Source organism: Sphaerodactylus townsendi, linkage group LG04, assembly GCF_021028975.2.
Source record: "Sphaerodactylus townsendi isolate TG3544 linkage group LG04, MPM_Stown_v2.3, whole genome shotgun sequence".
NCBI lineage: Eukaryota > Metazoa > Chordata > Lepidosauria > Squamata > Sphaerodactylidae > Sphaerodactylus > Sphaerodactylus townsendi.
In genome coordinates, this window is record NC_059428.1 from 51,338,998 (window position 1) to 51,352,165 (window position 13,168).

The 13,168-nt window shown below is 37.2% G+C and overlaps 1 protein-coding gene across 3 annotated transcripts in view; it reads right to left on the bottom strand.

The window, feature by feature from the left end:
- The window catches only part of HTR1F (5-hydroxytryptamine receptor 1F), a 138,683-nt gene that overhangs the window by 8,888 nt on the left and 116,627 nt on the right, over window positions 1-13,168 (bottom strand). Inside the window, exon 1 of one of the 3 annotated variants that reach the window (XM_048493356.1) lies at window positions 3,346-3,496. The exons of the other annotated variants lie outside the window; for them this stretch is intronic. The gene's annotated coding sequence lies outside the window, so the exon portion shown is untranslated. Of the gene's footprint in view, window positions 1-3,345; window positions 3,497-13,168 lie in introns of those variants that run through there. 3 annotated transcript variants of the gene reach the window in all.

Consider the following 13,168-nt stretch of genomic DNA (forward strand, 5'->3'; position numbering starts at 1 on the left):
TGCTCCTATGTGAACACGACAGGCAAAAGACACTTTATTTTTCCAATCTGCTGGCCAATTTCCCCCTCCTTTCCCCCCTCCCCTTTTACTTGCATTTCTGCTGCTGCCTGCCATTTCCTGTTGAATCTTCCTGCTCGCCATTTTATGTAGTTCACCCAGCATGTTGTAGGCTGATTTTCTGACCATCTGCCAGTTTACAAAGTCCTTCAAGCACATTTTCTCTCATCGGCAGTGATTATGCCCACCATTTCACCCATAGATCTACAGCAACACATTCATTATTACCTGACCATTGCATGAAAGTCCCTTTTTCTCTTTTAATTTTTTTTTGTATGTTGAACATGTGAAACTATGCAGATGCACTTGATTGTAGCCCAGACTTTGGCCCTTTTTGCACGGGCCTTTTACAGCGCTCTAGGGATGGCAAAAACACCGTCCCTAGGGAGCTGTTCACATGGGGGACACAGCTGCATTGCAGCCGCGCCGCCCTCATTCCCCCCCAGCGGCGCGAAGCCGCTGTTTCCAAACATCGCTCCTCGAGTGAGGTTTTCTGGAAACAGCAGCTTCCAGCCGCTGCCATGCGAACGGCACTGGCTGGAAGGCGCCATCCCCCCTTTCCAATCGACTTACCTTCCCTGCGACCTTCCGGCGTGTCACCGAGGCCTGGGGACACGCCCCCCTGCCCTGTGATTCCGGAGCGGTCATGCAGGGCAGGAGGGCGTGTCCCCTGCCCTCGGCAACGCGCCAGAAGGTCGCAGGGGAGGTAAGTCGCTGCGCTGTCTTCCCTGTCTTTACCAGGACGGGGGTGTGTGTCGGCGTTGTATATGCTGACACCCCCCCCCCCCAGCATGGCCGTGCGGAAGCGGCCTCAGGTGGAATGTGGGAAATTGGCATGGCTGTGAGGATTCATTTCTGTATGCCTTTGAAGCTACACATGCATTGTAGATTTTTAAATGTAGATTTTTCATGTGAAGGGGCCAAAACAACCCAGATTGCTTTCATGAGCTAAAATTACTACCTGAAAATGTAAAAGGCACACATGCAAACATAAAAAGGGAAACTCATTATAAATAGGCTGTGCAGAATCCACCTATGTTTATCCTTAGAAGTGTCTTGACAAAATATCACTCTTAGATATGACTGCTCTCCTGTTTCAGACATTTTGAGTGCTAAATAAGGCATTTCACTTTCAGCACTTTACTGCCTAATTGTCATTCCTGATAAAAAATAACTGTCACAAAAGCTTCTTTTTCTTACATAATAACTTTTGACATCTTTATGACACTTGCCATAAGGTCTACACAAGGGTGAATGACTTTAAAATTTAAACTGATTGTTCAGAAATAATATTAATGATTGTTGGAGGAGTTCAGACATGCGTACTTGTCTAAGGCAATTAATTCAAATTTAAATAGGAACAAAGGTAATTAAAAAGTTATTTGGATCTACACAGCTCATAGACCTTTTCCGCATGAGTTGTTTACAACAAATCTTGCTGCCAAATACTATGCCTTTTTTTTGAATTCCACACAATTTCCTCCATTTGGTTCCAGATTATTCCCCTTTTTCCCCCTCAGTTGTTTTCCTGAGTGATTTTACTGTGGTTTTCTATTTGTTTCCAAGCCAGTTTCTTCCCTTGTGATCATTGTTGAAACAGTCTTTATGTCTCTGCCCTCCAAACACCTGACCCTTATCCATCCTCCCTATGTAGCCTCCCCTTCAGCCAGTTCCTCTTCTTGCTCATTCTTCATTTTTGAAAGGAATTTCAATTTTTTTCTCTGTCATATCAAACTAGTGATATAACATTGAGACAGAGATAAGAAGCAGAGCTGATTAGGTCAACTTTGTCAGTTTCACATAGAACCTGTGATGTCAATGTTAAGCTGAAGAAACACTGTCTGCAGTTAGGACTCCTACAGTAATGATTGCTTGTTGCTATAGCTCTAGTTAGGCTGAAAAACTGCTTTTTTGAGGATGGGCTCTGTGTTTCTGTTTCTTCAGGTCATGGTGACTGCTTTAGTAGATTTTTTTGGTTTCCATTTTGTGTGGGTAGTTCTTAATGGTAGAAATGGAGGCTGAGGCACTTTTTTTATTTGCGTATGTGGTCTCATCTAAATTCTATGTTAGAAGAAGTATGCAATATAAATAAATAAACCTGCAGCTATTGCTTATGCTTATGGTTATATCAGGAGTCATCCCAGGTCTCACTTTATATTCTTCAGTTATGTTCATGCCTGCAGTGAAGGACATGCAACATGAAGTCATTTGGAACCATGAGGTCTGGATTTGAGAGTCCAGCATAACGGTGCTTAGGAAGAGCACTGAATGAATAAAAATAAAATGGATCTTCTATGGAGAGATTACTTGCATAATAAGGCGATCTTCTACCCAATCTTCCCCTCCCCAGCAAAACTTTAATCATTGAAAAAGAATGGGAAATACATAAATATTTGATCAGACTTTCTGATGTGACCAATTGCCTTTTTCATTCACATAGTTTATTGAGTTATATATTTAATAAGTTTCAATAAGTTTTCTACTTTGATCCCCAAACCTATTTCTTGGGTTATTATACAGATAATTCAGAATATATACACATTTTAGTTATTTGTCTGTTTAAAATTTTGTCTGTTTAAAAATATATATGTCAGTATACTGCAATAAAACAAATCCAAGTGATAATAAAATTAAAACAAGAACATTAGAAGCAATAAATTCTTAAAACTGAGCTAAGAAAGCCAGTATCCAGTTTGGATTATACAGCATCCCCAAATATCAAGAGAAGGAAAATAATGTAACCATGGTTCCAGCACTGAAGAGACTACACTTCTAGTTACTTCCTAGGATCAGGTATTCACAAACAGGGGTTTCCAGAAGACAGACAACTTAAAACATAGGCAATACAATTTTGGGCCCTGATAGGATTCTTCTTCTTGATAAGTATTGCTCGCACATTATATTCTTCTTGAGTAGTTATTTTCTGGAGTACTTTATAGTCTACTTTAATATTAAAATTCCAAATAATTTGGTTTCATCTTATAAATTACCTTAGTATTTACCCTATCATTTAGAATTTATTCATATCAATTAGGAATAAAAAAATAGCCAATTCCTCCTGTTTCCTACTATTTGCAATTATCTTTGTGATAAATGTTCACTTATTCCCACCATAACTTTCAAGTCTATAAGATCTAGGGCTGCCAGCTGTGGGTTGGGAAACACCTGGAGATTTTGGGAGTGGAGCCTGGGGACAGCAGAGTTTAGGAAGGGGAGGGACTTCATCAGGACGCGATACCATACAGTACACTTTCCAAAGCAATCATTTTCTCCAGGAAGTGATGTTACCTGGAGATCAATTGTAATAGCGGAAGATCTTGGTGCCATCTGGAATTTAGAAATTCTAATAAGACCTTTCATATTAAGCTTGATCTGGAACTTTTGAAAATCCAAGTAGATGAAATGTATAAGAATATAAGAAGAGCTCTGCTGGGTCAGATGTGTGGTTCATGTAGTTCAGCATCCTGTTTCACTCAGTGATCAACCAGTTGCCCTGGAGGGGAAATGAAATGAAGGACTTTCAGCGCTGTTGCATTGGTATTCTGAAGTCTGCTGTCTCTGCATATGAAGGTTCCCTAGTAGCCATGCACTACCATCTGTATGCCAGTCTTCAAATTCAAATTGTGTTGAGCGCTAAAGAATTGCTTGTTCATCCTTAAATAAAACTCTTTCAGTCCTAACGATGCTCTCTTTTTATCCATTTAACTAGGACAGAAGCTATGCTGACACAGTTACACCCCTCTGCATTCTTGATATTATATAGGCCACCCTCCGGTTATCTTGCAACAAGTCTGATTTTAAAGAGAAATTATTATTATTGCTAACAACTCTACAGTTCCACATTTAAAGACCTCAAGATCTTTTAGTGAATACCAGGTCTGATCATGAAGCTCTGCTGTTGATTTGTTCTAAAATCTTTGACACTTCAGTTTAAGATCTCTGACATCCTCTGAAGAAAGCACAAAGAAATCTACTTACTTCCTCTGACAATTCTTTGAGTGTTCCCCTTACATGTCTGTTGTTCTCTAATGACTCACAATTCATTTGTCTGGTTTACTCGTACAGATTTATTGGGTGGCATTTTCCCCTTCATTATTGTTCGTTATATTCCCCTTTGCTCATTACAAAAGCCTCTATTTGGCCTACTTGTTTTAGATTTGCATTTATCTTTAAACTATGGTAGCATAAAGGAAGATTTTTTAATTGTTATAGGTTTGAGACCTAGTTATTATCAATGGTTAGCCTATAGCAGTGGTGGCGAACCTTTGGCACTCCAGATGTTATGGACTACAATTCCCATCAGCACCTTCCAGCATGGTCAATTGGCCATCCTGGCAGAGACTGATGGGAGTTGTAGTCCATAACATCTGGAGTGCCAAAGGTTCGCCACCACTGGCTTAGGTAATGGTTGCCAGTCTAGCACTGGCTGGCAACTTGTGGGAGACGGAGTGGTGCAGGGATAGAGGGGAATGACATTGTGCCACCAGTGCAAGATCACTTCTGGGCACAAACCTGGAAGTGATGCCACTGTGTCAACATTTTTTACCATAGAGTTTGGCAGTTCCTAGAGAAGTGGACCAACTAGGTAATGTCTCTTTTGAGTTTGCACCAGAAGTAGCAAGTGATGACACTTTTCCTATACATTTTTTCACTGCTGCCCAGCTGAATAGCAGCAGGACAGTGGGCAGATGGTGAGAAGTCTTCTACAGTGCTTAGAGACATGGTAAATCTTAAGTAGTTCCCATCAGAGTTTAGAGTATGTGACCCTGCTCTCAGTTTGAGAGATGTAGGTGATATGTGTACTGAAATTTCTTGCAGCATAGAGAAGTGAGAAACTCCTCTTTCATCATGGCAGAAACTTCCACTGTTACCCATTAAAATGATGCTGGCTTCTTTTGAGTATCTCTTTTCGTATATCTGCCCCCTCAGCTCCTTGCACCATTCAGTTGTGCATAACTGCCTAAATCATGGGTCCCCAACATGGTGCTCATAGGCACCATGGCATGCATTGATGTGTTTACTGGTGCCCACTAGTTTCTTCCCCAAAGTATCTCTATCTTAAAGCTCAGAGACAATCCTGCCTTTTCTCCACTTGATTGGAGTATGAAGTGCTTCAGAGAGCTCATGAAATATTCCCTCTATCTCTTCACTTCATACTGTAGAAACAGCTGCCTCCATTGTGCTATGGTTACACTCAGTCTGTCCAGTGTGCTATGGTTACCCTCAGTCTTCAGTGACAGCCATTTTATTGTAGCACCTATTATCTATTGTCAAAACGCCCCAAATACTCAATGGTTCCAAAAGGGTGGGAACCCTGATCTAAATATTTATATTGACATGAGAGGTGAAATTGTGCATCTGCACTGCTGTTATACAGCCATCTAAGCGTCAGAACTATGGGGTATCATTGATGCTGTAGGCACTTTTCTGAGAGTCAGGCTGTTCCATGAGTCTACAGTCAGCTTTTCCATAGAAACTGAAGTCAATAAGGATGACAAAACTATTGATGGAATTTCTAGGGTACTTTAAGACCCTAAAAAATCTTTAAAGATTTTTAGAAACTGTATTTAAAGTTGATCAAGCCTGTGCAATTTGTAATTTATTTATATGTAGTAAATCTGTACTCCTTGTTGATTGTATCGGGATTCTACGTTGTACATCGCTCAGAGCCCCTTGGGAATGGGGTGGTATAGAAATCCAAATAATAAATAAATAAAAATAATAAATAAATAATGTTAGTGTATTTACTGGTCCATTTGATAATTAGATATGTTTATTAAACCACTTTGTTTTCTAGACACTTTGTTTCACTATTATTTTGTGTCAAATATTCTATTTAAAATATTCTATTATATAGTCATCATTCTGAGTCCAGAAACTGTGTTATCTTCAGCACTATTTATGTGCTAAGATTGCCAGCTCCTGGTTGGGAAATACTTGGAGATTTCGGGGGTGGAGTCTCAGGAGGGTGGGGTTTGGGAGAGGGGAGTATAAGGCCATTGAGTCCATCTTCCAAAATAGTCATTTTCTCCAGATGAATTGATTTCTATTGCCTGGAGAGTAGTTGTAATAATGGGATCTGTAACCTTGCCTGGAGTTTGGTAACCCAATTATTCCAGATGGATTGAGGCGCTGAAGAGAAATTATGCAACCCTCCAACTTGTTTATTCCATTTTCCTGTTGTAGCCAATAATGACTTTCTTTCATCATAAGACACAGATAATTTTGCTTTATTGCCCAAGTTTGCTGACTCATATGTATAATTTGACACAAAGTGACACAACTATAATTCTCTTGTCGATTATTTTGGGGAACAATTCATTTCAGTAGAAGTTTCAGGTGATGAATATTTTGTAATTCTTGCACAAAGTGCACAATTTATATTTTTTATCTCTCCTAGGCTAGGTTCAAGATTGTCAGCAATTAAAAATAGAAAAAATATGGTACACACAAAGATTAATAGGAGAAATGCCATCCTCTTTATCTTATTAGAATTTTGAACAGCCATTCATGTAGCTGATTGTAATGATTAATGTTGAAATCACAATTGGGTCACAGGGGATTTAGCTAAATGTGTCTTAGGCAGATTCCGCATGGGCCAAAAACAGTGGTGTGAAAACAGTGTGAAAACGGTATAAATTCTTGTACACTGTTTTAAACTATTTTACCCCATTTTCACACCGCTGTTTTTGGCCCATGCGGAATCCACCTTAGACATTTTCTGAGTAAATGCTACAGGATTCTATCATGCATACCCATACCAATGTATGTATGTACGTACTTATGGGATCCTAGGAAGGCTCATGCAAGATAGAAAGTGAGCTTCCCTTGATAAACAGATAACAACTGTCTTTCAATTATATTTCTTTCATTGACTCAAGTGTTGCCTTGCAGAGGCAGAGTTTGGGTTTTTTTTGGCTGGACACTCTGTACAAGCAAGCTTGACAGCTAAATCCTGAAGTAGTGGTGATCTGCAGAACTTCTGTCTGATAAGAATAGGGACTTTGATATTCTGGTATTTATAGGTAGGGCTGTGGATCAGTGGTAGAGCAACTTTTTTGTGTGTAGAAATTTCCAAGTTCTCTGGCATCTCCAGATAAAAATACCATATGATAGGTAATGTGAAAGATGTCTACTTGTTGAGATCCCAGATAATTGCTATCCGAGTTTTTCTGCCTGTTTCCCCCCCCCCCACCCCATTGGTTCTCACCATATTCTGCTTGATTTCTCACCATATTCTCCCTTGATTTCTTCACATATTTTAGGCCTCTAGTTTTCACTTCTTTATCTTTGTTTTCCTGCTTTTTTCCCTAGTTCTTTTAATACCATTTTGCCCCAGTCTTTTTCTGCCAGCCAATTTTGAGTCATCTTTTACTTGTGAATCATGTTTCTATTGGTTCTACTAAATTAAGAACCAAAAAAGATTGGTAATGTATCAGTGCATGTATTTGTACATGAATATTGGCTACAGACATCACTTCACCCTTTGACCAGGACAGAAAGGTACACAATTGAATTACTGTCCAGAATACATGTACCTGGCCATGGAAGAAAGATGCTAAGCAAAAGACCTCTGGTTTATATCTCTATCTTTGGTCACAGTATTATTATTATTACATTTCATCTTGGCCTATTTCTGAGATTATAACAGTATTATTTTAACGTCTCCCCAACAACAGTGTGATTAACATTAATGTTATTTGACCACTGAAGAAGACCAGTGAGCTGAAACACGTTTGGTCTGGGTCAGTAAAGGTCCTTTGTATTTATGCGCATTTGTGAGACTATTATTTGGGCCAGGATATGTTTTTAAGAAATATTGGGTGTGCGTGTGTTTATGGATATTGAGCCTGTACATTATATTGTCCTAACCTTTGTGGTTCCTAATTCAATTTATTTTGGATTACTTCCCTGTTCTTTTCCCTGCTGGTTCCACTTCCACTTTTAGCCATCTCCAACCCACATTTCATTGACATAGTTATTGTCACTGTCAAATCACTCTCTCTCCTGCTCCTGCCCTGCAGATGTGTGGTTCTGTTTTCATTTTTTAATACAACCCTTATACTGTTATATTGATGTAAGTATACACACATACACAACCTGTTTTGATTTAGCAGGTTTTTCTGAATTCCCAGCTTTCATTCTTTTAAAGTAAGTCACTAGCTCCTTCCTTTTTGGATATGCCCCCTTTGCCTTATATCTTCATGAGGGAAAGAGCTAGAGTTTTTTTTAATGAACATTTTTTAAACGAAATTTTTTTTAAATGAGGGAATTCAGAGAACCTTCTATCTTCAACAGTTTAAAGCCTGTGGCCATCTTTTCAATTCTGACATAGTGTGGTGGGTGCAGCCAAAAAATGGCTGCCACAGCAGATGATCAGTCATACAATGGCTGCCACAGATTACTGTGGCACACAGTTAAGATTCTTGCACCGTGGTTACATCTACTACAGCAGCAATATTTTTAAAATTCTGTTTAGCCAATCTCGAATAGCCAACCAGAAGCTCCACTTGTTGACACCTCCTTTTAAATAACATTTGGTGGGCACCAGGAAAGGTGTTGGTGGAAACCATGGTACTACAGTGGGCCCTGATATAGGTAGACTTTGGGCAGAGCAATTTTTGTTATGGTTGTCAGTGATAAATATTATTATGAGAACATTTCTGGTGAAAACAGTTTCCATTTTTTTTAAAAAAATTTGGTGAGGTATCTTCAAAGCTATAGGCACATATGACAATCAGCAATATGCATATATTTCAAGTCTTCATACCTCTGTAGTTTCAAAAATAACCTTGCAGAAAATTTTAAAAAGGGAAGAACTCCCTTTCCCTTCAAAAGGGAAGAACTTAAGAACTTAATATTCCCTTAAAAAGGGAAGAACTTAAAAAGGGAAAAACTTCCCTTTTAAAAAGGGAAGAACTCCAGAAATGCTTTATTTTCCCACATGATGCAGACAAAAAAAAGCTGAAATTGTTCTTTGTATAATGTTTGAACAATGTTTTGTGTTGTGTGGAAAAAACCACAATTTGCAAATAGATTCCAAATTTCAGATTGTGTGAGAGGTTTGCTAGGGAAGTGTAAACATTCCACAATAATTGTTTAGTCTCTGCAGAACCTTACAACTAGGTCCTGCCCTTTTCAGATTTGCAGTATTATCACAAATATTCATCAGCCTTTTTCCGCTTTTCTTTATAGCTAGGGAAGAGATTCTAAGAGGCTGTAATCAACTGGTTCACAGTAGTCAAGGAAACCAGAGATATTATGGGAAAGGCTTCTTGAAATAATGTCAGTACTTCATGCTCAGCACTTTTGGAATATACCACTTTTATGAGGGCCAGGTCCTGGGGTAACATATTTTCAATCTTCTCTGTCTTTAGTCAGCAACCAACAGAGAGTGGGGCAAAAAGGACAACAATTAACCTTCTAACTAGGGTTAAAAGCTGAATAGACTAGAATGTAGGGTTCACCAGATGAAGCAGATAATTCCTATATAAATCAAGTTACATATTTCACAGGTCATTGGAGACCTTAAATACAATTCCTGCTGCAGTATAAAACAAAACCTGACTAGCATACAGGATGAAATGAGAGCCTGGGGTGGTTGAAGCTCCTCTCATTACCACTGGGATGAAGCCTCTTTACTGTGAGGTATGTTTGCACCTAAGAATAACATATGGGAGAGGAGTAGCTTAGTTATGGGTCTTGATACATTAATGACTATTAGGAGCACAGGAACATTGAAGGCATTAGGGGAAATGGTAGAAAAGAACCTCAGAAATTTTCAAGGTTATAAAACGAAGCCATTAAAATGAAAATGATCAGGCAGAGGTTTTATTTCTCTGTCTATTTTGCACTTACAAATCAATACAGTAATTTTATTCCCAGTGCTTTACATTTGTCCTCAGGTTTTTGGGACTCTTTCTGCAGTTTCAGTTTTATCAGATTATTTACCAGATGGCAATGTGTACTGAATTTGTATGTAAGGCTTTTTCCATACTTGCCAGCTAGAAATGTGTTGGGTACAGTAGGTTGACATGGACAGAATTTGAACATCTAAAAAAATTAACATTGTTTTAGGCAGTGCAAATCTCCAAATCTATCACAAAGTAAATGGGATAATATGTTTTCAGTTGTGAAAAATACACATTTTAAAATTTATATTTTCAATGTCTCTCATAAGGGTGAGCATAGCAATGTAAAACAGAATCTGTGAATTTTAAAACCACAAGTGAGGAAACAGGGATTTGTTTGGCTGTCCATGAAAACAAATGGAAATTCTGGGGAACTTAGGCAATATTTACTTAATTTTTTTTTATTATGTTACCAACAAAAAATGCATCACTTCACTTAGAATATAAAATTGCACTATTAGGCATATTTACAGAATTTAAAAGGACAAATGCCATGCACTGCAGTCATAAATAGAGCTACACAATTCTGAACTCACGGACTTCAATAGACTTAAAATGTTATGGACTTTGAAAGGCATTGCTTAGGGTTACAGTATTACTTTTATACAAGCAAATTGCCAGAATACCCAAAATTTGAAGAAGCTGCCAACTGCTACCCTTATGCTACCTTAGCATGTGTATATTAATTTTAACCAGCTGAGAGACTGGACAACCTAGGTAAGTAGAAAACAGCAGTGGAGTTCTTTTCATGTGTATGATTTCTTGAAGGTCAGGTGCTGACACAGGAAACATCATTCTCTAATGCTGCAGATCATCATACTTTAAAAATTTCATGCCACGTGTGGTGAGTGAGTAAAAAAAGTATTTCAGTGAAGCCAAAAGAGAAAATATAGGAGTTTTTCTCAGTGCTTCCCCAATTTTAACAAATCTTCCGCTGTATTGTTAAAAGATCTACAAAAAAAAATCTCTCCCATTTCCCTCTAGTCTTTGATTCATAATCCTCATTTTCCATGTTCCCATTATATGTGTTAAACATCTTCAAATTTTCCTTTTGTATCCATTCACTTCAACAGGTGAATGTGGTTTAATTTTTTTTTTTTTAGTAATCTTTATTAAGTTTCATAAAACAGAAATTATTTAACAAATAACAAAGCAATCAAAACATCACATACATAGAATCATCCAATAAACTTCCATTACATAACGATTAACCAAAACACAAGATCACAACACCAACTTACAAATTTAAAAAATTACTATTCTAGTACTATTTTCTACTTTTATACGATTTCTATTCTGTTACATTTCTTCGCATTATTTAAAAGAAAGTTTCTTCCCATATTTAACAATTCTTATAGTCTTCTTACCAAACTTCTAAACCTAATATCTACCTTTCTTACATAATATAACATAAACTGGGGGGTATATCATTCTTCTTCTGATATTCCTTTAATATTTACATAAACTTAGAATTTCTGTTTGTCTTTTCGTTTTATCCATATAGTCTAGCAGCGGTTTCCAATCTTTTAACAAAATCATCTATCATTCCATTTTTTAACTATTGTTGACAATTTGTCATATCCCATATATTCTACAATTTTGTTGATCCATTCCATGGTCTTTGGGAGTTCTTCACTTCTTTCCAATTTTTTTAAGCACCAATATTCTAGCTGCAGAAAACATATAAAGAGCAATTTTTTCTATGTTCTATTTTAATATCCATACCTAACAAATTCAATAAATACATCTCTCTTTTTTTCCTTTTAAAAGTGTATCCTAATATTTCCTGAATTATTTTATGTAATTTTTCCCAAAATTCTATTATTTTGACACAGTCCCACCAAATATGGTCATAGTTTCCCTTTTATCTTTATGACAACGCCAACACAAATCAGACACGCTTGGATACATTTTTGATAATATTGATGAGCATAAAAGCCATCTGTAGAACATTTTATTATGTTCTCTCTCAGGTTTATATTTTTTGTAAATTTTATGTTTTTCCTCCAGATTTGGTCCCATTCTTCTATATATATATTCTCCCTACTGTTTCCAGCCCAAATAATCATGTTTTTTTGACCCTTTCTCCTTCAGTTTTTTTGGGTCAGTAATAAGTCATATACCTTTCTAACCATCCCTTTTCGCTTTTGCATAAGCTGTCCCACAATTCACCTTGTTCCAGATTAAAAACCATTCCACGGTCCTGCTTAAATTTCTTTTCAATTGATTATAAAGAAACCAATGGCATTGTACACCGCTTACTGTTATTTCAAATCTTTCTTTCAATTTTATCTCATCTTTATCCTTCTTCAGGATCTCTGAGTATCTTTTATATTTCATATTGCTGGCATTAGGTCTCAGTATGCTTGCTTCATGTGGGGATATCCAACCTGGGGTCTTGATCAAAGTTGTCAGTTTGTACTTTTCCCAAGTTTTCCTGATAGATTTCCTTACAAAATGGTTATCAAATTGTTTGTTAACTATACATTTATTATAAATTAAATATAAGCGTGCCAGCCGTAGATTAAATCATGGCCTTCTAGATTCAACAGTTCAGTGTTTTCTAATGTCATCCAATCTTTGAACCACATCAAACTGGCCGCCTAAAATATATTTGGTAAATCGGGCAATCCAAGTCCCCCTCTTTCACTCTTATCACACATGTTGATGTAGCTTATAATGGGGCTTCTTCCCCAGACCATACAAATTTTACAATGTCTTTTTTTCCACGCTTCAAACCATTTATTTTGTGATAATAATTGGTATCGTTTGGAACAGGAAAATCATTTTGGGAAGGATGTTCATTTTATTATGGCTATCCTGCCTAACATTGTCAATTCTAATTTCTTCCAGTTATCCAGATCTTTCCTGATTTTATTCCAGCACTTTTCATATACTGTTCTGGAAACAGTAGAGAATTGTGTTTCTGTCAGGTAAATTCCTAAATATTTTATGACCTTTTCTGTTTTATGCCCGGTTATGTCCAATATTTTCTTTGCTGGTCTTTGGTCATATTAAACATCATAACTTTTGTTTTATTTTATTTACCCTCAACTTTGACCATTCACTAAATTCGTCTAGGTTTTTTTGTAGGGCTTTTATCAATTTTTTGTTCTTCTAGCATGATGACAATATCATCAGCGAAGGGATCTTAACCTTATATTCAAAATTATTTACCTTAATCCCTTTCATTTGTTTAT